We start from the raw sequence: 25,241 nt of genomic DNA on the forward strand, positions 1-25,241 counted from the left end.
CAAAGAAAGGCTAATTTAACAATAGCCAGCCTGGCATATGGGATGGATGAAGTAGAGGGATTCAGAAAGAAGAACAAAAGATAGGATATTAATATTGCTGACACACACAGGCTTTCTTCCAATACGCTTTAATATCATGATTAAAAGCAACAATAAACTGCTAGATTAAATGAAAGCATCATAAAGTGCTACTACTGTAGCTAATGCAAGCATGATGAATCAGCAGAATAAAAACAAAATGCAAGCTGAAATCTGAAATGTGAAGCTACTAATGGTTGGACATTATACATAATACAAACACTCAAACTGAAATTGGTGCAGTATAACATCAGTATAACAGCAGTCATGCTCTCTGAAGGCCAACTTCAAACTTAATAATAAAAATAATAATATTAATTATTATTAGTATTATAATTTCCCCACTGCTTTCTCCTCATCATGGTCATGGCGGGTCTCACTGGACACAATGTCACCTCACCAAGACTTAGCCAATCATGTCTGTTATGTAGACACCCAACTGGCTGATGGCGCCACTCTGAATCCCAGTGGGCTATTATTAATAATTATAATAATAATAATAATAATATTATTATTTGTATTATGTTTCCATAAATTATCAAGTCTGAATGTTGATCTTTGGACAGATTATTTAATGTTGTGGCTAAAATAACCAAATTTATAAAGTGTAACGTTTTTGGGCTATATGAGACAAGAGGGGGCGGACACACAAGCAGAGATATTCAACAATGATTTAATAATAACAAAAGACAAGTCAAGTTAGAACAACACATACAAACACATAACCTATGCTAATGCTAAAACTAATCTAAACATACAAGAATAATGCTAAAGCTAAGCTAAACATGAAACCTAATACCTACGCAAAGTAACAACATGGTACAAGACAGAATAACTAAACAAACATGAACAAAGCTAAACAAGACAAAGAGGACAAAAAAAACCAAACAGGACAAACTAAACAAACAGGACAAACTAAACAAACAAAACAAGGCAAGGCAAACAGGCAAACAGACAGACAATGTGTGCATGTTACACAGGCACATCCGCACCTTTTGTACAATTTGCACATTTTCTTATATTTGCACTGTAGTTTCACTTTATAATTTATATTTTACAGCTTTTACTTACAATCTATACCAGCCTTACGATGTAAACCGAAATAACACCTCCATATGTACCCTCAGGTTCTGTTGTTGTAGTGTGTTGTGATTATACAGATACTGTTTGTATAATGTGAATCTCTGTAGTGTGTACTATTACTTATCTATCTATCTATCTATCTATCTATCTATCTATCTATCTATCTATCTATCTATCTATCTATCTATCGCTCAATCTATCTCTCAATCCATCTATCAGAGACAGACAGACAGACAGACAGACAGACAGACAGACAGACAGACAGACAGACAGACAGACAGACAGACAGACAGACAGACAGAGGCAAACCAAACTGACATGACAAATGCTGTGGTGAAATCAAGCGAAATCAGAATAGTCTCCAACTGACTGCTCCCAAGCTTCCTTTCTAAATCCCATGAGCTTATTAGGTACAGCTGTGGCTAATTAGCCGGAGACCAATCACAAAATGGGCATTGTCTGGAGACTGAGAGTGCTCCTGGAGAGAGGGGCGTGGCTCTTCACTCTCCAGGAGCATAGAGGGGCTGAATCTGTGACACAAAGTTATGTGTCTATTACTTTGACTGTTTAGTGTATGAGTAATGAAGAAAGTGATGTTATCTTTAATGTGGTTGCAGAAACATTTGGTAACATCTTGGTAATTTTGCCATAAATATATATATTTTTTTAACTTAAAACAATAAATCCATTATTTTATCTGTGATATTAAAATAACCCTATTTATTCAAATCTTTTCAAAAATAAACTACAATAATCTAAATAACCCTGTTTACAGAGTAATTAAGGTAGTTACATTATTATGAGTCAAAACTGCAATCAACTGGGACAAGGACTTAATGTATACAGTGCTAATTGCTTCTGTTATTGCATATTTCTCATACTAAGTTTAGGTCTTAAAGCAATGACATAAAACACATTTAAAAATGTGCCTGTAAGTGAAGACTGTTTTCTTTTTTTGCACAGACTGTGTTCTCTTTTTCTTCCTCTTTATTTTATTAGTATTTTTTCATTAGAAACAAGATAATTGTTGTATAGGCAACTAGGGCATTCAGAGCAGTCCTTTTTATAACTCAACAAAAACACAAACGTGTCCTTGACACCACCTACACACATACACACACTCATTAATAAGAGAGCAGTTGAAAGCAGATGAATATTAGCTCAAAGGCAAAACAAAAATGAGTTTCACTTATGAAGCAGAGCCTTATTTATGTCAGAACGTGAAGCTATATTGCAATCCTGGACTGAGGATGGTTTATTAATATGCAGCCATATTACATATTAGAGACAAACTAGAACTATCACATCCTGTATACAATATGGAGTGTCATCATCCTTCAGGTACTTCTTCTTTCTTCCACCTTTAAAAACAGACAGAAGCACAAAATGGCTGCCCCTGTGTGTAAGTAAGTGCATGCAGGGCAGTATGGCTCCCTGTCTAGGATGTATCCCTGCCTAGTGTATTCAAGGGGTGCCGAGCGTAACAGATCCACCTGCTGAAGAGATTGGCTGGAAGGCATGATTACAAACACTTATATCCATCTGGCATTCAATTTATTGCCAGCAAAGGGGGCATGGAGGCACACACGATTGATGTGTTGGTTACTCTGAACTGAGAGTCGCCTGCACTCAAATCACTTTAGGTGAAAGTGTTTCTATATATTGTGGTTTCTTCATCTTCACAAAGTTGCCTCTTCTGCTGGCAACCTGCTTTCACGTCAAACCATGATTCAGTCTGGTTGTTCACCTGTGTGGTTGTCGGCTCATTGTGACTAATTCTGTTTATTGTGAATGGATAACAATAAGGTAGACAGAAAGTAGAGAATATGAGCCAGAGCTAAATCTAGTAATTATGGGATATCACATGATGAAGAGCTAATTTCTACACTTTAGGGTAATTTCATCTTCTTTTCTTCTTCCTTTTCCTCTTCTTCTTCTTATTTTCATTAATTTAACATTATACAGTAGATGAAAAGAAAGGCTAATTTAACAATAGCCAGCCTGGCATATGGGTTGAATGAAGTGGAGAGATTCAGAACGAAGAACAAAGATAGGATATTAATCTTGCTGACACACATAGGCTTTCTTCCAATACGCTTTAATATCATGATTAAAAGCAACAATAAACTGATGGATTAAATGAAAGCATATCATAACGTCTAGCCAGATGATAGGCAAAAATTGACAATGCTACTACTGTGGCTAATGCAAGCATGATAAATCAGCTAAATAACAGAAAGCAAGCTGAAATCTGAAATGTGGAGATATGGTATAATGGTTGGACATTATAAATAATACAAACACTCAAACTAAAATTGGTGCAGTAGAACATGAGTCATGTTCTCTGAAGGCCAACTTCAAATGTAGAGTGTAAGATCAAATTATCTTTGTTGTTTTCATTTATAACACAGTGCCATGCATCAACACCAAGGTAAATATATTTAAGTAGTATAGATCTCAGTAGTGTAAATCTCACAAACAATAAACACTGATCAGCCACAACATTAAAACCACCTTCTTGTTTCTACTCACTGTCCATTTTATCAGCTCCACTTACCATATAGAAGCACTTTGTAGTTCTACAATTACTGACTGTAGTCCATCTATTTCTCTGCATGCTTTGTTAGCCGACTCTCCCAGGACCACTACAGAGTAGGTATTATTTGGGTGGTGGATCATTCTCAGCACTGTAGTGACAATGACATGGTGGTGGTGTGTTAGTGTGTGTTGTGCTGGTATGGGTGGATCAGACACAGCAGCGCTGCTGGAGTTTTTAAACACCTTACTGTCACTGCTGGACTGAGAATAGTCCACCAACCAAAATATCCAGCACAGCGCCCCGTGGGCAGCATCATGTGGCCACTGATGAAGGTCTAGAAGATGACCAACTCAAACAGCAGCAATAGATGAGCAATCGTCTCTGACTTTACATCTACAAGGTGGACCAACTAGGTGGAAGTGTCTAATAGAGTGGACACGGTCATTAAAAACTCCAGCAACGCTTCTGTGTCTGATCCAATCATACCAGCACAAGACACACTAACACACCACCACCATGTGATTGTCACTGCAGTGCTGAGAATGATCCACCACCTAAATAATACCTACTCTGTGGTGGTCCTGTGGGGGTCCTGACCATTGAAGAACAGGGTAAAAGCAGGTTAAAAATATATGCAGAGAAACATATGGACATCTTTTCCACTTATCTTAATTACAATGTTTGTGAGCTTTAGCATATATTAGTCTTTTCACCTGACCCCCCTTCTGTAAAAGTTTCTTGGCTGCTACCTTTTTAAAAAGACCATTCCTGATCAAGCTTCTGTGGACTAGAGAGTTGCCAGACAGGTCCTTGATGGACTTTTTTCAGTATCTTAAAGAAGAAACTCATTTTCATTATTTTTTATTTTTTTGGCCTTTCATTTTTTTTTTTCTTGATATATTTTGATTCTTCAAATTTATTTATAATAGCTTGAATACCACATCTTGAGTATCTAGTTTGTTTGCTGATTTTCCTTTCAGAGTGACCTTGCTGATGTAAAATTATAATTTTATGTCTGTCAAATTTTGTGATCTTTGGCATTTTGAATGGAATGATGTGATTGAAAGTTGGTCTTTTGCATATTAGCAAGTTTTTAATGAATGAAACTTCATAAATAAATAATGTATTATACAACATGTGTGTGTAATGCTAAAGCATGTCTTGTGTAGACCTGGTGTAATAGACTTTTTTCATAGCAGCAATTTGGATATGACAAATACAGGTGACAGCAGTAACTTTGATTAGGGTTCCTGCTCACCTTCCTGGCCAAGGCCTGTCTTCCCAATCGCTCAGTTTGGCTGGGCGGCCAGGTCTAGGAAGATTTTTGGTGCTTCCAAACTTCTTCCATTTACGAATGATGGTGGCCACTGTGCTCTTTGGGATCTATAAAGCTGCAGAAATTTTTCTGTACCCTTTTCCAGATCTATGCCTTGACACGCCCCTGTTTCTGAGGTCTGCAGATAATTCATTTGACCCTATGGCTTGGAGTTTGCTCTGATATGCACGGTCAACTGTGGGACCTTATATAGGCAGGTGTTGGCAATGTCCAATCATGTCCAATCGATTGAATTCACCACAGGTGGACTCCAATTAAATTTTTGAAACATTTCAAGCAGTATCAGTGAAAACAAAATGCACCTCAGCTCACTTTTGGGTGTCATATCAAAGGGTGTGCACATACTGTATGTGTACATATGATATTTAACATTTAGATTTTTAATAAATTAGCACACATGTCTAAAAACCTGCTTTCACTTTGTCATTTTGGGCTATTTTGTGACAAAAAAAAAACTAAATCTATTATAGAATGAGTCTGTAATGTAATAAAACTTGGAGAAGGTGAAAGGGGTGTGCAGACTTTCCGGCTTGACTGTATGTCTGTGTGTGTGTGTGTGTGTGTGTGTGTGTGTGTGTGTGTGTGTGTTTGTGTGTGTGTGTTTGCTGGGGTGGGGTGAAACTCGTGATGAGAAAATGAGAGCATATTTCCAAGCATTTCCTATATGTTTCTCTGAAGCACCTGTCTATAATGTTCAGTAACAGCAGAGGGCACTGGTAAAGCCTCTTAGCCCCTGGCAGTGCCACACGTCCTACCAGATAATGTGTCTTTCTACTGAGAATGACTTCTGACATTTATATATTAATACGTACAACTGCTTGTCTGCCCCCAAGGCCATGTATTTGCAAAAGGTGACTATTATTTTCATACAGGCTGCACAGACAAAACCCAATAAAACAAAGTGAATTTTTCATAGTTGCATGATTGAGCGTGGTAGCAGAACTTCTTAGGCAACATGGATTATGGGACTGTTTTTTATTGCTCTTACCAAATTGCCATATATTAGAACACCCTTTCTTACAAATGAATTATTGTGTTTCAGCCATGACAGTTGCTACCAGGTGTAATTAATCAAATGTGTAAAGTATATGTCATTATACTGTATACTTTTCAGCAACAGTCTGGGGAATGCTCTTTCCTGTTTAAGCATGACACATGTGCACAAAGCAAGGTCTATAAAGACATGTAGAAAAGCTTGTGTCATGTGTCCTGCACAGAGCCCTGACTTCAGCCCTACTAAAGCTATAAAATAAACTGGATTATCAATTAAGACTTACCTCACCAACAGCAATGCTCCTTTGACTGAATGAGCACAAATTCCCACAGACATTTTTCAATGTACTGTGAGAAGCCTTCTCAGAAGAGTGTTTGTTGTTATATAGCTAGAGAGATCACATATAGTTCACTCTATTCAATACTATTTGCCCTTGAAATTGGGATGTCCAACAAGCTCATGGTCAGGTGTTTAAATACTTCTGGTCAGATAGTGTATTTTGAATGTGCTTTATTATGTTAGGAGAATTAAGCAATGCAGGTTAATAGTTAATACAAACATGGTGTGTCCAAACTCAAATCATGTTCTGGTGATGGAATTAAAGTGAAAACCATCCTAATTGTTAGGCATGCCGGATCCTCGGTCTAAAGATGATGATAGCAAATATTGCTTAAAAATTACCAGTCATATTCAGCCCTCATTGTGTTCAGAATTGCCTTTCCATTTTAGACATTTAATTAACAATGCAATCTGTGTGTGTGAGGGTCCAACAATGGTAACTTGGTGATGGTGAATCAGCTGTTATACCTGCACTTAGGGATGAGTAAATAAGTGCATGTGTGAATGTGTGATTCATTTAAACTGTCTGGTGCCCTGACATGCACCTAGAGTGAACTGTAAATAATTTAATTTAATTTAATTTAATCAGTGGATTTGTGTTTGTTTGTATTATTTTAGTGCACCACCGGAGCTTAATTTTCTACAACCCCAAATCAGAAAAAGTTGGGACAGTATGGAAAATGCAAATAAAATAATAAATAAAGTGTTCCTTACATTTACTTTGACTTTTATTTGATTGCAGACAGTCTGACCCCAAGATATTTCATGTTTTGTCTTTTCAACTTCATTTTATTTGTTAATATACCTCCTTCCTGCATTTCAGGCCTGCAACACATTCCATAAAAAGTTGGGACGGGGGCCATTTAGGGCTAGTAATGAGGTGAAAAAACTAAATAATGATGTGATTCCAAACAGGTGATGTCAACAGGTGATTGTAATCATGGTTTGGTACAAAAGCAGCAGAGTCTTTGATGAGAAAAGATGATCAGAGGATCTCCAGTTTGTCAACTAATTATTGAAAGGTTTAAAATCAATGTACCTCAAAGAAAGATTGGAAGGGATTTGCATATTTCTCCCTCTACAGTGCATAATATCATTAAACCATTCAAGGAATCGGGAGGAATTTCAGTGCGTAAAGGCCAAGGGCGCAAGCTTAAGCTGAACGTCCATGATCTTCGATCCCTCAGACGGCACTGCATCAAGAACCGCCACTCAACAATAACTGATATAGCCACATGGGTGAGGGATTACTTTGGCAAACCTTTGTCAAGCACTACAATACAGAGTTACATGCACAAATGCCACTTAAAACTTTACTGTGCAAAAAAAGAGGCCTTATGTTAACCATGTCCAGAAGCGGCATCAACTTCTCTGGGCTCGGAGGCATCTAGGATGGACCATCACACAATGGAAACGTGTATTGTTGTCAGATGAATCACTCCAGGTCTTTTTTGCAAAAAAATGGACGCCGTGTGCTCCGGACCAAAGAGTACATGAGTGCATGTGTGAATGTGTGATTCATTTAAACTGGCTGGTGCCCTGACATGCACTTAGAGTGAACTGTAATTAATTTAAATTAGTGGATTTGTGCTTGTTTGTATTATTTTAGTGCACCACTGGAGCTTAATTTTCTATATGCAGTGTTTCGAATTGATCCTTCAGCTATATGATAAAATTTCACCTCACAATACCATGCATAATAACCTCATCATTAATGCCTGCTTAAGCATGACCATCTGCATCACCAAATGTCATCTTCCTCTCATCAGAAATTAGTGTCATGGGGAAGCAGCCCTGAACTTAGCATGTGTCATGACATTTATGAAGATATTAGCTGCTCAAATCACAGAAGACTTGTTTTGCATTATTAAGTTGCATTGGATGTATAAACTGAGCCTGCTTCAGTGAGTCAAGGGAACAAGTTAACATTTGTTGGCTTAGGTTGGTAGCAGTGAGCGATAAACAAAGTAAAGTAAACACTAGTTAAGGATGGTAGAGGAATACTTATAACTGCATCAGCTGTTAGAGCCACATCTGTGTTAGTGCATTTAGGGATTGTCTCAGGATTGTCTTAACAAATTATTAAATATGTGAAAAACCACTGTTTGGTATAAAAGGTCTATTCTGCTGTTAGGCCTGGGTGAAGCCTTGCTCTATTGAGAGTAGGTTCCAAGCCTTGTGTCTGTTATTGAACCTGCTCTTTAATGAAGACTGGCAAGTGCCCTTTTAAACCCTATTGCCTATTAACATATGTGTGATAATAAACAATGATGCAAAAGGAATCAAAACCTCCTGTACAGTTCCTGTCCTTTGAGCTACAATGTTTTTTCTTCTTTTTTCTGGGAGTCTTGCATTATCAAGATGACTTTTCAACACAACACTCTGCTTAATCTATTTTATACATTATAAATGTGAAACAAATAATACAAATAGTCCCAGACACCATTTGCAACATTATTACATGTAAAACATTATTACATTACCATTGTCACTAATAGCAATTTCATGCTTCAAAAACATATTGTACTATAATTGAGTGACGTTTATGTGATTTTATCAGCAATAACAATAGCCACTCTCCTGAGAAGGCTCCTTACTAGTCTTTAAAGTATGTCTGTGGGGATTTTGCCCATTCAGTCAAAAAAGCATTGTATGCCTGGCCACTGATGTTGGTTAAGAAAGTCTCAATTGATGTTCCAGTTCATTCTAAAGCTGTTCGATTGGACTGGGCCGAACGCTCGGGATGAGTTTTTTTTTTTTTTTTTTTTTTAAACCAAGCTTTTATTTATGTCTTCATAGACCTTGCTTTGTGCACAGGGGCACAGTGGTAATAGAACAAGTAGGGGCCTTCCCTAAAATGTTGCTGCAAAGTTGGAAGCATATAATTTATGTGTCCAATACTTCCAGACAAATAAATACATTTAAATCTTGTATGATTTGTATTTTTGAAAATATAATTTGTATATTTGAAATAAATTTATTACAGATTTATTGATTTTTATTTAAATGTAATGTAAATTTCAAAAAAGAAGGTTTGTGTAGTAGGTGAGAAACATTGATGTGTTTGTGTAAAAATTTTTTGACATTAATTCATCAAATCATACAAGATTTAAATGGATTTATTTGTCTGGATAAGTGCAGAGTAAATGTTTCCTAAGTTTCTCAGTTAGTTTTATGACGGTCCCTAACTCATTAGATGAAGTGGGAGCTCAATAAACGGTTTCATTATAACCTTTCTTTAGATAAATAGACATAATCTTAAAATTAACATAAAATTGTTTTTGTAGTATGTTGACTATTTTCATTCGTGTAAGAAATCATAAAATAAGAAGGTCTTGGGTGTTTTTTCAACCACTTATTTAGATCGGAATGCCGAATGTCAGACAAATGTTGAATATTAAACTAAGTTTAGACATTGTTGCTCCTAAAGGAGAATCTTGATCGGCACGGCAAGCTGCAAGGTTACACAAGCTACAGCATCCTGCATGTGTGCAAACTGTCTCTCCATCAGCAGATACGCTTCCGTCAGCTATGCAGCATTTAAGGTAATGAACTTTTCTCGTTATAACGACATCCTTTTCTCGTTTTAACGACAGCATTTTCTCGTTATAACAACATTCTTTTCTCGTTATAACGACATACTTTCTCGTTATAACGACATCCTTTCTCGTTATAACGACATCTTTTCTCGTTATAACGACATCTTTTCTCGTTATAACGACATCTTTTCTCGTTATAACGACATCTTTTCTCGTTATAACGACATCCTTTCTCGTTATAACAACATCTTTTCTCGTTATAACGACATCTTTTCTCGTTATAACGACATCCTTTTCTCGTTATAACGACATACTGACTGTATTTTTTTTTATCTGTTTTTTTATCTGTTTTATCAGCAATACGCTTCCGTAATGACACCATACCATGCTGTAAAAAGTATTCGCATCTCAGTTAGTTTCTTCTATTTTTAGTAATTTGTCACATGTAAATGTTTCAGATTTTTTAACTAATTGGAAGATGAGGGAGAGATGTAGACAACATGAATAAACAAATATGCTGCTTCTGAATGATCATTTCATTTGATAAAAATAAAGATTCATTTGAAATCTACAGTATATAGCCCATGTGAAAAATATTGTCCTGCTAAGGATTGTTTTAATTTTGCTACATTGGAGGGTTTTCAAGCATGAACTGCTTGTTTGAGGGTTTAATGTCTTACCACATCATCATAATGGGATTCAAGTCAACTCTTTGATTTAGCCAATCCAAAACATTAATTTGGTTTCTTTTTAGCTAATCAGATGGGGACTTGCTTGTGTGCATCAGATCATCATTCTGCTACATAATTTAACTGCACTTAAGCGTTACGAACAGTCTCCCTCAGGAAATTATGGTTCCATAAATTATTAAAAGTCATCCAGGTCCTGCAAAACAAAGCACCACAAGAGCAACACACTACCACCAACATGTTTAACTGCTTGAATGTCGTTCTTGTTGTGGTATGTGACAACAGCTTTATACCAAAAGATTTGCTTACAAAAAGTTCCAGTTTTGACTAATTAGTCCACAGAATGTCTTGGGGGTCATCTACGACCCCAAATTAGAAGTTTAGAGAGTATGGGAAATGCAATTTACTAAAGATATTTCATGATTTGATAGTTTGACTGGTAATTGCAAGGCTGTGGAAGAAAAGGGTACAGGTACTGGAGTAGTCTATTACTACTTCCATACAAAATGTACTCTCTGTGTCTTTTTTACACTACATGTCATGAGTAGGTTTATAACATGTAATATAAATATACTTGTGTTAGTAATAATAAGTAGAAGAACTTTAGGTAAATGCAATGTATATAGAGACTGTAGACAATAAATGTATGTATATTTACATTATAAAAGCAAATGCAGCTATAAAATGGAGCTCAGGCAGCAGTGAGAATTTGGTTTTCTTTCTAGGCAGACTTGAAAGATTAAGTTAACTGATGTGAGATGGTAGCCATTATTGTGCTGAAGGATTATATGTGGCTTCTGCTGACATCCTAACCCAACCAAGTCCATGTTAGAGAATATGAAACTGAGGAAAGAACAAAATTCAAATAATCAATCAGCCAGACATATGGACAAACTGGTTTTGTCCTAGAGTAAGCCAGCAGGATGTGCTGACACTGAAAGTCTCAAAAGTAAGCATTCAGCTGAAAAAAAAAATGCATATAAACGCATATATAAGAAATGCATATGTGTTACATTACTTACATCTGGTGTAAAGCTAAGAATGCATTTTACTAAAAGGGCACCATCAAGCAGCCAAACATTGTGGTGGTAGTGTGATGGTCTTGATCGACTTGTCATAATTGATAGAACCATAAATTTTGTTCTTTATCAAAAAAATTGATGTGTGCCCATTAGTTTGTTTATTAGGATTTTAACGTCATGTTTTACACTTTGGTTACATTCATGACAGAAACGACAGTATTCATCAGTTCACAAGTTTTAACGTCAAACACAGTCATGGACCATATTGTATCTCCAATTCACCTCACTTGCATGTTTTTGGTCTGTGGGAGGAAACCGGAGCTCCCGGAGGAAACCCACACAGAAAGGACCCGGACCGCCACACCTGAGGATCGAACCCAGGACTTTCTTGCTGTGAGGTGACAGTGCTACCCACTAAGCCTCTGTGCCGCCCCCATTAGTTTGTAACTTGAAGTTCAAGAGAGTTGGGTTGTGCCCAATTTGTGAAGCACACATGCAAGTCCACCTCTAAATGAGTCAGAGCCAAATCTTTGTCTTGTATCCTATTGATATGCTGTGACAAGATCGTAAATGAACAATTAATGCCTAAAGACTCAAGTTATCGCAAATGTTTAGTGGACATACAACCACAAACCAAAAAAAAAAACTGGGGGATTAGTACATGCGAATAAAAAGAAAATGTTTTCTCATTAGCTTTTACCTTTATTGTTTTGTAGACAGTATATATTTCATGTTTTATTTGGTTAACTTCATTGCCTAAATTTTAGGCCTATAATACATTTAAAAAAAAGTTGGGACATTAGGATTGTTGCCAATACTTAAAAGATGTTTCGGCATCAAGGATACCAAGCGGTATGTATGGCGTTGTCACTGTCACATTTTCTGTTTCAAAATTCTCCACATATACCTTTCACTGCAGGTAGGCCAGTTCAGTACCTGTACCCTCTTCTTCCATAGCCATGCATTTTTATGTTTGTGTTCAGCATGTGGTTTTGCATTGTCTTGTTAAAAAATGAATGGACATGAAAAAGATCTTGAAGGCAGTATAGGTTGCTCTAAAATCTCAATGTAATTTTCTGCAAAGTTTTGAGACTCAGAACTGAAACTTTTTGGCCATATGGATCAGCGGTTCGTCTGGTGCAAAAAAGCCAGACTTATAACCAAGGGAATTTGGTCCCCATAGTCGAGCATGGAGGTCAGTCAGTAATGATGTGGGGATATTTTTCTGTTGCAGGAACTAACAGTCTTGACTTTGTGACTGTCTCACTGGATTCACAAAAATACCGAGCCATTTTGGAAATTGAACCTTGGTGATAGTTAGACTTTCTTGCAAAACAATAATCCCAAGCACACTTTCAGGTCAACCAAAGCTTATTTAAGTAATCGTTCCTGGAATATTCTGGAGTGGCCTTCTCAGTTTTCAGATTTAAATCACTTATTAAAAGCTATCAATGCAAAAGGGTGTTGCACCAAGTATTAAGGCTGTGCATTAAATGTACAATGATTTGTCTCCCCTTTATGGCTAAGGTCATGTAACACCATTCACCTTCTGTATTTGTGAATTCATCCCTAAATTCCAACCAACGGAACTCAGGCCCTGCTATTACCAGTGTGGCTTTTACCATTAAGTCAAAAGTGCATATACAGATATCAAATAAATGGATGTCAGCACTGTAAACAGCTTCCGGAGGTTTCATAACAGTTTCAGCACTAATGGCAGTTACAATAGTGACATCAGCACCATGGACAGTTACGAGGGTGCACAGAGAAGATCAGACGTCATACTCACTCACTCACTTTCTTAACTGCTTATCCAATTAGGGTCGTGGGGGTGGGGAGTTGGTGCTGGGGAGTTGGTGCTGGAGCCTATCCAAGCTTTTCAATGGGCACAAGGCACACAGCAACACCCTGGGTTCACCTATAGGGCAATTCAGTGTCTCCAATTAACCTAACTGCAGGTTTCTGGACTGTGGAAAGAAACCGGAGCTCCCGGAGGAAACCCACGCAGACACGGGGAGAACATGCAAACTCAGCACAGAAAGGCCCCGGACCGCCCCGCCTGGGGATCGAACCCAGGACCTTCTTGCTGTGAGGCGACAGTGCTACCCACCGAGCCACCGTGCCCAGATGTCATACTGTAGATACAAAATAATTTCATTTCAGTGTTCATTTCATCAAATACTCTATACTGTTCATGGCCACGGCGGGTCTGGCTCCACCGGAAAACACCTGGCGCGAGACAGAAACACCCTAAACAGCGGTGCCAATTCATCACAGGGGTTTGGCCAGTTTAAGACTATATTTAAACATTTAGTCTTTGTGTGTAATGGTCACTACAATAAAATATTATGTTATATAATATGTATATCAGACTTAATTTATTGGCCTGTATTTCTAATTGTGTGTATATAAACACACACCCTATATGGACAGTATTATTTGCGCACCTACTCATGTGCTTGTTTGACATTCGATCCCCAACACATGATCATTTATTCCTTACCCAATGTTAAACAATCTGTACAACTAAGAACTCTATTTATAAGGGGGTTGGTCCACCAATACCAAAAGCATTAAATACACACTGGACAGGGCGTTAATCTATAAGAAATATTCGGGGGCAATTTACACCAGCCATTTTACATACTGGCATATTTATTGAAGTGGGAGGGGTAACTGGAGATCCTGGAGTAGCACATTGCTCCTGATTGACACACTTTATTTATTAATTTATTTAGTTATTCAGTCTCTTTCTCAACACTCAGCTAATTACCCAGATGCAGATTCCACTTGTATGGCCCTTAGTCTGGTCTGGATGTGAAGCCATGTGTGTCTATGCACTCTGCCACCAGCTGTTTGACCATGAATATAGTTCTGTTTTGTAGACCATATGGATCCCTCGCTTCAGCAGCTAATTTTAGGTCAGATAGCAGCCCAGATGAAAACCCACACAAGTGAGACATGGTTTATGCCTGCGAGCATTAGGTAAAGATTACACCTCTCATCTGAAAGGCAAGATAATAAGGTTCATATGTGTGCTAGGGATGTTGCTAAGAGTGGTTGTCATGGCAGCACTATCTCTAAAGTAATATGGAACAATATATACAGAGAGGAAACTGTTGGGTGAATAATGTTACTGCTCCAAGTGTTACATCTTTTTTTAAATTTTACTTATTTATTTAGTAATTTGTTTATTTATTCATTTATTCATTCAAAGACAGCTATTTCTCTTATGAATGCTGAGATTCCTCTACTCAGAAATGTCTAATCAGTGTTGACAGGGTGTTAACAATACTCAAGCAATAAGTGGGCAGCTATTTTCTATGTAAAATAATAATGGCCACTCAGGTGGCGCAGCAGTAAAAACACACGCTGGAACCAGAGCTGGGATCTTGAATACATCGTATCGAATCTCAACTCTGCCTGCCGGCTAGGCTGAGCGGCCACATGAACAACGATTGGCCTGTTGTTCAGATATGGGCGGGACTAAGACGGATGGGGTCTCTCTCTAATGAATGACCAATTACGACCTCTGCTGGCTGATTGATGGCGCCTGCACAGAGATAAGAAAAGAGTGCTCTCAGGGTGTGTCTCTCCGTACACAGTGCTGAGCTGCACTGCACTCGTCAAAGTGTAGGTGATAAGATGCATATGGCATGCTGACCATGTGTCGGAGGGGGCGTGGGTTAGCTTTGTTCTCCTCAATCAGAGCAGGGATTGGCATTGGTGGAGAGGTAGCATGACGCATTCGGGCAATTGGACGCGCTTAAAGGGAGAAAATGCATGAATACAAATATTTAAAAATAATGATAATAATAATAATAATAATAATAATAATAATAATGGTCTAGCTGAGATGTGCTGTTAGAAAATGCCCTTTAATGAAGCCTAGTACACTCTACACACAATTATTCACATACACAAAACATAAAATAGTGAAGTTAGTGTAAAAATAAGCAACTAATGTATAAGTTCAGATAAAAAAGAATAACGTTGTAAGCAAAATACAGCATTTTTTTTTTCTTTCATTAAATCATGCACATTTCCCTACAAGTTTTTCTTAAATTTTCTGTTTAGACACTCCCACAGATATACTACATATAGTACTTTGGAATAATCTTGGCATAATGACCGTATATAATTATTTTCTAGTGTTTTAATTAGAATACAACCATAAAATACACCTTATTATTCTGCCTGCTAAAGTGGTAAGTGATTAGTGTGACCTCTCCTTACACTAGAGCAACAGCAGGGACCTGGCTCTCTTAAGACTAAATAGAATGGAACCCTAATGAATGTTAATGCTAACACCTGTATTTGTTCTATTATTTCATATTAAAATAACTGCTGTAAAAAAGGTTTGCACAGACATGCTTGAGCATTACATACACATGTCACAGCCTACTTATAATAAATGTGTAAGATCAACTTTTAATCACATAGATCCATTCAAAATGCCAAAAATTACAGATTTTGACAGACATTTAATGGGATGGTAAAAAGCTATTTTAATTCAGTTTGCCATTCCTTTTGGAAAACACCTGATTGGGAAGGGTTTTCTTTTCGGTTTGATAACACCTAGCACCTAGCAAAAACATTTATATTTATATAAATTCATACCAAAGGATTTTGCCCCCCAAGGTGACTCAAGTGATCACCTCCCTTTGTTGTTCACAGGCAGGGACAGCTTTAGAAATTTTCAAAAGTGGGGGCCCACAAACACAGAGAGGCCAAATATATGTCCTAAATTAAAGTGTAATTGTTGTAATTATACCTTGCTTGCTTTTGGCATTACAGCCTTGTGTTAAAAGTTAAACTGCTAATTGTGGAACCTTCCAGAAGAGTGTTAGTTGTATAACCCCTTTTTAGTGTGTTGCAGGCAGCATATTCTAATGTTTTTTTGTGTTGATTTTGTACATACCACTTTTGTTTTACATGTGCCACATTTGTAAAAGTTGGAACCTACAATCAGAGCTTTACGCTGTAACGTTACAGGCAGGAGTCTAATGCTTGCGGTAAAAGTTAAGAGACATTTTAATTCAGCAAAGGAAAAAACCAGAAGACAAACTCAGAGTACAGGCATGAGTAAGAGCCAGAGCGAAACTAAACCAGAACATCTATGCCAAACAACACACAAGAGCCAAAACAGAGTCAAAAACTAATACCGACACAAAGCAAACAAAGTACAAGGGTAATCCAAAAACAAAGTAAAAAAACTGGGAAAATAGATCAAAACCATACGTTTCAAACAGAGACCTAACACTCAGTATGTATGACACTGAAAACAGTGGCAATACTTTGTGTATTACAAACAAGCCTGATTATAAAGGCACTAGTAATGGAAAACAGGTGAAAACAATTAGAATTCATGTGATGATGAACGTGAGAACTGTGAGAAGTGTTGGAGAGGCATTTGTCCATTAGCTGACTGAGGAAAATCTGGGTTTTGAACTACAGAGTCTGTATCATGCATGACATACGCTAACAAATAACCATTCTACAAATTATAACTGTAAATAGTTGATGCCAGAAATCCAATGAAACTAAAAAGGTTACATATGGACCTAAAATGATGTTATTTGTGACAGTGGCACAGCAACTGGTAATTGATAAATTTCATTATTTTACTTAATCAACTAAGCTTGTATGAGACTCTAAACAAGATGAATAGTATGAACTTTTTTTTTCATACAAATCTCTCAATCTAAAAAAATTCTAAATGGAGCCAAGGTGAAATAAAATCAAATTTTATAGCCATTCAGGGTTATTGCCTGCAATCACTTACCCACCCACTGAATTCATGTTCTTTCACTGCAGCAATGAAATTCTAATATCACTTGCTCAAATCCTGAGGACACATTGCTACATGAGCATCTCAGCAGCTGGTCTATTGTCAAGACATGCTTGCAGATCATGCTCTGACAGTCCTGGAAGTTAGTTTTTAATTTAAGAGTATTAAATTAAGCAACATGTGCTTACACGTACAGAATAATGTCTTCATGTGTGTCTGCAAGTGTGTTTTAACTGTATCTATGGGAGTGTCTTAACAGTATCTTATTCTCTCCTTTTTTATTTGTTATTTCTATTGTATTTTAATTCACGCTTAAAGTTGCTTTATTTTTAGAGTATTTAGAGTAAAAAGCACAAATCCTAATACACTGCATCTAATTTAATAAGGGATGGACTAGACAACAGGGGGCGGACACACACGCAGAGATGTTAAACAATGATTTAATAATAAATGACAAGACAAGGTTGTAAACAAGACAGGTGAGAACAAGACATACAAACACACAACCTATGCTCAAGCTAACTGCTAAGCTAAATGCTAATTCTAAACACTCAAGAACAAAGCTGAAGCTAAACTAAATGCTAAACACGAAACAGGAACCTAAACCCTAAGCTAAGCTACCAACATGGTACAAGACATAATCACTAAACAAACATGAACAAAGCTAAACAAGAACTAGGCTAAGACAAACAGGACAAACAAAACATGGCAAAGGCAAACAATCAAATTTAAGATAACAAGAGCGAGGAGCAAACAGACAGGGCAAAGGCCAAGCTAATAAAAAAATAGTCCCCGTTTGACTGATCCCCAGCTCCTCTTATAAATGCCCTCAGACAAGGTTCAGTTGATGCTAATTAGCAGGGGACCAATCAAAAGGGGCTTTGGCTTCAGTCTGAGAGTAAAACATGTGCTCTTGGTGAGAGGGGCGTGACAGGGGTACCTGAGTTCCAGCTTTCAGGAGCACATAGAGGCTGGAATCGTGACATAACTAATACACAGGAGTGCTACAGATACTTGCAGTAGCAAAGCATGCAGTAGATCTTTGAATGGTGCAGACATGATGCACTACAGTATATGGTCAAAAGTTTGTGGACACTTGGCCTTGAGCTTGTTGGACATTCCACACTAAAACCATGGTCATTAATATAGATTTGGGTTACCTTTACAGCCTAAAGCTTATAGTATTGGAAATTGGAGCATTTTCAGTCAAAAAAGCATTCGTGAGGTCAGGCCCTGATATTGGATTAGAAGGCCTGGCTCACCACTGACATTTCAAATGATACCAAAGCTGTTCCAAATAGGTTAAGGGCAAGGCTTTGTGTAGGCTAGTGTAGTCCGTCTTTAAGAAACTCATCAAATCGTGTCTTTATGGACTACGAGTCATGTCACAATCACGTGTTAAGACAGCTCATAAGGATCTTTGGGAAATCTGTTAATGCATTCCATGGTCCCGTGGACTTGCATAACACAAATATAATATAAAAACACTGAAATACAATTAAAAAACAGTCAATCAAAAATACAATAAAACCTGCACTTTACCTTTACTTCTTTATTGTTTTCTTATGCTTCTTAATTAGTGGAGAGAACGTATAAGCAGTAATAATTAAGAGAGGTTTTAGTGTCGTTCTTTTAATACTTTTATTTTTTTTAATGATAAGCATTTTAGACTCTCTCGGAAAAGCTGATTCTTACAATTTCTCAGAACCCCGAGCTTCAACACAAGTTTAAAAGTGAAACAGGAAAGACACAGCTAAACACAGATACATGTGTAGCTTTCAGAGTGAAATTGACGGTTATTCCACACAAACGCAGATTCGTCTCATGTTCACATGACGTTTTACCACACCGCTCAAGCCAAGTGCTGAACAAAGCAGCAGTCGCACACACGTTGAGCTTAAGGGAAACGTTGAGTTTAGGGGTACACATTTTTTGATAAAGGGCATTGAGTTTCAAAGATTTTGAGTTTAGGGGACGTTAAGTTACAAGGTACCACGTGTATATATATATATATATATATATATATATATATATTTATATACTGTATATTCATATGTGTGTGTGTGTGTGGTGCACAAATAATACAATAAAAAAAAAGGAATTCAATCATGGGTGCTTTGCAGATGACAGTTCATTCAGAATTTATCAATTTATTTATCTGATTCAGTCCAGAATAAGTGTTTTGACCTTCAGATACAGGCCAACAGTCTGAGTTAGTGCATGCCGAACACATTTTATTTAGGCCTGATAGACAATGGCCCATCTGTCATACGCAATCTCGGAGGCAAACATCAGTTCTTTATTGTTTATCTCTTTTCAGTTCTTCCCATCTCTTATCTTTGCCTTTGTTGTCCTTTTTATTAGATATTTTTCACTTTTTGAAAAGCAGTCACACGCACTCACACATACACAACTGTCATGTCAGACATTTAGGAACAGTTTGCAATGAAGAAGCTGCACACAATAATTGAAATAATTGTATTTCAGGAGATGGAACAAAGGAAATGATCTAATAGCTAAAATTGTCTTTAATTTATCTTTATATCTAAATGCACTGACAGTCAAAATGCAGGAAAACGGAAAGGATCTAATTGTGCTTGGGTTACATGCAGGCAGAAAGGACACTAAACTAATGGGTGAGATTTCAAATTATTGACATCAACTTGTTTGGCTGTCATTATAGCCAAGACCTATTTATTTATTAATCTTTACTAGACATAGTAGGCTTGGAGCACATACTGAAATCCACCTAAAATAGCAGTAAGTACCTGCTACATCACTACACAATTTACAATAACAACTTCATCCTGATTGGGTTCATGGTGAGTCTAGCTCCTATGTCAAAAACTGGGTCTATGGTGGGAATACTCCCTGCACTTGGCGCCAATTCATTGCTGGCATAAGACAATCACCTATTCAATCTTTCACTCACTAATTTCTTAACGAGTGCCTAAAACAATGTCATAGAAGTTTAGCACCTTACTGTTTTTTTATATTTTATTCTTTTAAATTGTGAAAAACTCCCTTAACACGATGCATATGCATTTTAAAACATCACACATTCACACACCCATTAACTCACTCAAACCTAAGAGTTCAGTATACAGAGAAAATGAATGCAAACACATTCTTGAAACACAACTTGAAACTCAACTGAAGGCAGGCATTAAACCTTGGCAACAGAATATGTGCTTATTAACACTATGTATATATTAACACTATGTTATGCATTCATGTGCCCAACTACTGTATAACCATTTTCTTTATCAGCATATTTATTTTATTCATTTAATTTCATGTACATACATGTGTAGAGTACAATGACCCTTTTTAGAGTGCAACTGTATGGTGCTCCTGGAGCTGGGAGTGTTAAGAGCCTTGCTGAAATGGCCCAACAGTGGCTGCATGGCATAGCCTGGATTTAAACCCACAACTTTCCAGTTGAAACCAACAGCTCTACTCGCTAGGCTACCATAGATCCGGGATCAAGGATATAAAACAGTACCTATAACACTGAGTGTTTCCAGAACCACACTAGACTGGTCTTGATTAGGAAGATAAGAAAAAAGCAACAACAAAAAAATCACTCTAAACGACCAAAACATGTTGAAATAACAACCATATCTGTAGTACCCCATAAATCAGTAATTTATGGCAAGATAGAAGCCACTGTTTAGTTTAATGCATATGACAACCTGCACAGAGTTTTCTAAATGGCCTTTGGTCTGATGAGACAGAAACTAAACTGTCTGGTCAGAACAGTAAACATTGCTTGGCAAAGTACTGTCGGTGTCTTTCAATAAAGCATCTTTTAAGAGACCTGTACATGGATATTTACAGACACTTGCCATCCAGTCTGATGGAGCTTCAGATAAGCGCCTGTAAATAATGCAATAAATTGCTAAAATCCAGGTGTGCAAAGCTTCTAGAGATGTATCCATGGAGACCTGCAGCTGTAATTGTTGCCAAAAAGGTTTCTACAATAAATAAAGGGTCTAACTCAGGGGTGTCAAACTCATTTTCACCGAGGGCCACATCAGCATTATGGTGGCCCTTAAAGGGCCGATTGTAACGTATTCTGCTGTCATTGCAGTCTGTTGTTTTTCTTGGAGCCTAAATTCTGCATTTATATTGTCCTACTTTACCACAGACACGGCCTCATAACACAAGAGATGCACCGGTTTCTCTTCCTGAAGCACAAACTTGTTTTCACTTTCATTAAATTTCCTGCTTATGCTTAATTTTCTTAATTATCTTCTTGTACATTTTAGGATCATGTGTAAATATGGGTCACAAAATCAGCATGCATTTTGAAAGATGCAGTTTGTTTAGGATTTTACAGTGTATTTTTTAAGACAATCATTCTGCCCTCACTAATAGTTTATCCCCCTTTCCCAACTAGACAGACAGACAGACAGCTCTCTTCAGAATACAGTCGGTTTTATTTGCTTCCCAGCTGTGTGATACACTGTGTGCATCAAAATGAAGTAAAAATACAAACAATAAAAACAATAAAGAACTTAATACAGTAAAAGCACACAGCTGTAGTCAAGTGTTACATCTGGTACAATATGAGATTTAACCAAACGTAAAATAGCGCTACGAGTTAGCATTTTGTGTAAAGATACTAATTGCTATAGTAACAGTAACAATTGTATTTAATTACGGTAAATTTGTAACTAAAACGCTGTGATATACTCACTAAACATTTACAAACAACTGAGAATATACACGCCACTACTTACAGACGATGCTTTGGTATTATACTGCAAGATAATTATTTATATTTATTATTATTGTTTACGTTACTGACTACGCTACTTCGCGTTCTTTTGCAGCAAAAGTCACATGGCTACTCAGCGAGGTCAAAGTTAGTTGCCATGACTACGATGTCGCCAGTTGCACTTAAAGGCGCAGGACTCCCATTAAATTATAACTGCGTCTCTGTAACGACTCGAACCATCACAACAATCATACAGTCGTTTAAGCTCTCGCGGGCCACATAAAATGACGTGGCGGGCCGGATCTGGCCCGCGGGCTGTGAGTTTGACACCCCTGCTCTAAATTATTTGGTTCTTAAGTGATTTAAGTGATTGCCATTTCGGGGGATTAAAATGGGTAAAAATGGCACATCTTTACAGATATCTAAGAGTAGAACCCCTTACCCTTCCACTGGGTCTCCCACACATAAAATGGTTTGATTAGTGGTTCCGCTTCAGGAACAGGGACATTACAAAAATAATGGAACATCCCAGGTCAGCAACAGGGCTTTAGGAAAAAATGCAATTGCGCCAACATGGAGCTGGCGAAGAAGAAAAAGAGAAGCCATGATGTAAAGGAAACTTTCCAGCTGGAACAAATTACCATTCATGAGGCACAGGTGATTGTCAATCGTCTCAATGTGCCAACTGCCGGCCAAACTAGGTAGCACAGAGAGACATGACTCCTAACGTGGGTAAGCTACTTAATCCCATTATACAGCCACCCCATTACGCCAGGACAGTTTTTATGGTTTTGGCTGTGACTGTATAGTGCAGATTCTATACCACTGGGACTAACAATGTCAGTGCATTTGCATGCTTATGATTGAAATATAACTAATAATCTTTTATAACCATTTCACTGTGGTACTTTAATACTGAAAAACACTCACAACAACCAACAATCAACAGTTCTTGTAGAGGAAAAGCTCAGGGGATATCATTTGGAATAGAGAACAAGGATACACTATGACAAAGGGAAAAGGGAGAAACAAAGAAAACAAAAGAAAATCAATAGCCACCAAGGAGATGCTGGCAGATGAACCTGAATGCTTGGCACTCTATGTTCAAAATGGATATAAAACTCTGGCCTTTGCAACTTCTGACTCACTGTTCCCACCGAATTCTCTTTCCTTTGTAAAGCATCAACAAGGCCGATTCAGGATGGATTGGAATTGATTGATGTTCCAGACCCTGGCCTTTACTCTCTTCAGATGTGTGATAACACATGGTTTATCAGCTTCACCAGTCTCACTGTTGCTGTACTAGACACATCTGTATGATGAATAGTTGATGTCCTTGACTTGCATTCAAAACTGTAATATCTGTCAGTCAGATGTCAATGACAATGTGTTCTGATGGGAAACCATCCTACGTAGGTGTAACAGTGAAAGTACAGCTGGGATGTTCAAAGCATTATTACTATTAGCAATTATTTATATTGTTCTTGCAACAAATAGCATTTTTTCCCTTTATCTGACCCGCCACCTTGATAGAGTCAAAAAAGAATTAATATGGAGTTGCAATTTTTCTGCACCTACACTTAATAATTAGGAATTGTGTCTACATTATTTTTGCAAATATGAGTTTCGAAGGCTCTACCTATGACCTAAACGTTTATAATTCTATAGTCTGGTTGCTAAGGTATAGCTAGGTGGTTGCTGTGGTAACAGGTTGTGGTAAAAGAATTGGTAGGCAGTGACTAAGAAGATGCCAATGGTTACTAAGGTGTTGCTAGGCGGTTGCTATGGTAGTGGGTTAATTGCTAAATGTTGTTGTGTGGCTGCTTGACAGTTGCCAAGGTGTACAGAGGTTGCTAAGCTGTTGGGCACATTGAGTGGTTGCTAAGGTGTTGCTAAGTTGACTAAGTGTTCCTAGTTAATTGCTGTGGTAACGGGTTGATTGCTATGGTGTATTTTTTTTCGGTTATAGTGTAGCTCGGTGGTTGCCATGGTGTACTGGGGTTACTAAGTAGTGGCTAGGTGGTTGCTAAGGTGTATGCAAGTATGCATACATACTTTTTGGTTGCTACAGTGTATGCAAGTATGTACACCGACTAGGCATAACATTATGACCACTGACTGGTGAAGTGAATAACACTGATTATCTCTTCATCACATGACCTGTTAGTGGGTGGGTTATATTAGGCAGCAGGTGAACATTTTATCCTCAAAGTTGATGTGTTAGAAGCAGGAAAAATGAGCAAGCGTGAGGATTTGAGCGAGTTTGACAAGGACCAAATTGTGATGGCTAGACGACTGGGTCAGAGCATCTCCAAAACTGCAGCTCTTGTGGGATGTTCCCGGTCTGCAGTGGTCAGTATTTATCAAAAGTGGTCCAAGAAAGGAACAGTGGTAAACCGGCGACAGAGTCATGGGCGGCCAAGGCTCACTGATGCACATGGGGAGTGAAGGCTGGCCTGTGTGGTCCAATCCAACAGACGAGCTACTGTAGCTCAAATTGCTGAAGAAGTTAATGCTGGTTCTGATAGAAAGGTGTCAGAATACACAGTGCATCGCAGTTGCAGGGCTGTTTTGGCAGCAAAAGGGGGACCAACACAATATTAGGAAGGTGGTCATAGTGTCATGACTGGTCGGTGTATGTGGGGGGAATGGTGTGACAACTTCTGCTCATATTCGTCATTGTTATATGTTAGTCTTATGTTAGTCACACAATCACCTGTCTGAGCAAAAGTATTTGCACCTCCAACAACTGCTTGCACACACAATCACACTAATAATAATAATGGGCAGGTACACATGGAATGAGCTGTCAGGCATCCTCTGTGGTGTTTACTCTAGTGTTCTTAAATCTCTTCAGTACACACCTAAGGTACTGAATAATATTTATCTTGGGGGGAAAATGAGAAAAAGGCCAAATGTCATCATATTAAAACATAAATCAGCCTTTTAAGTGACAGGCAGTAATTGATCTTATCTGCATGAGCCCTGTATATTAGTAAGTATTAAGCTTAAACAGAGATGCATGACAGCAGGGGAGTGTAAGTGTATCATTGTCATAAAGTAGATGATGTGAAAGGTTTTTAAAAGCTTCCTGCTCTCTAGCTGAGA

Source organism: Trichomycterus rosablanca, chromosome 8 (assembly GCF_030014385.1).
Source record: "Trichomycterus rosablanca isolate fTriRos1 chromosome 8, fTriRos1.hap1, whole genome shotgun sequence".
Classification (NCBI taxonomy): Eukaryota; Metazoa; Chordata; class Actinopteri; order Siluriformes; family Trichomycteridae; genus Trichomycterus; species Trichomycterus rosablanca.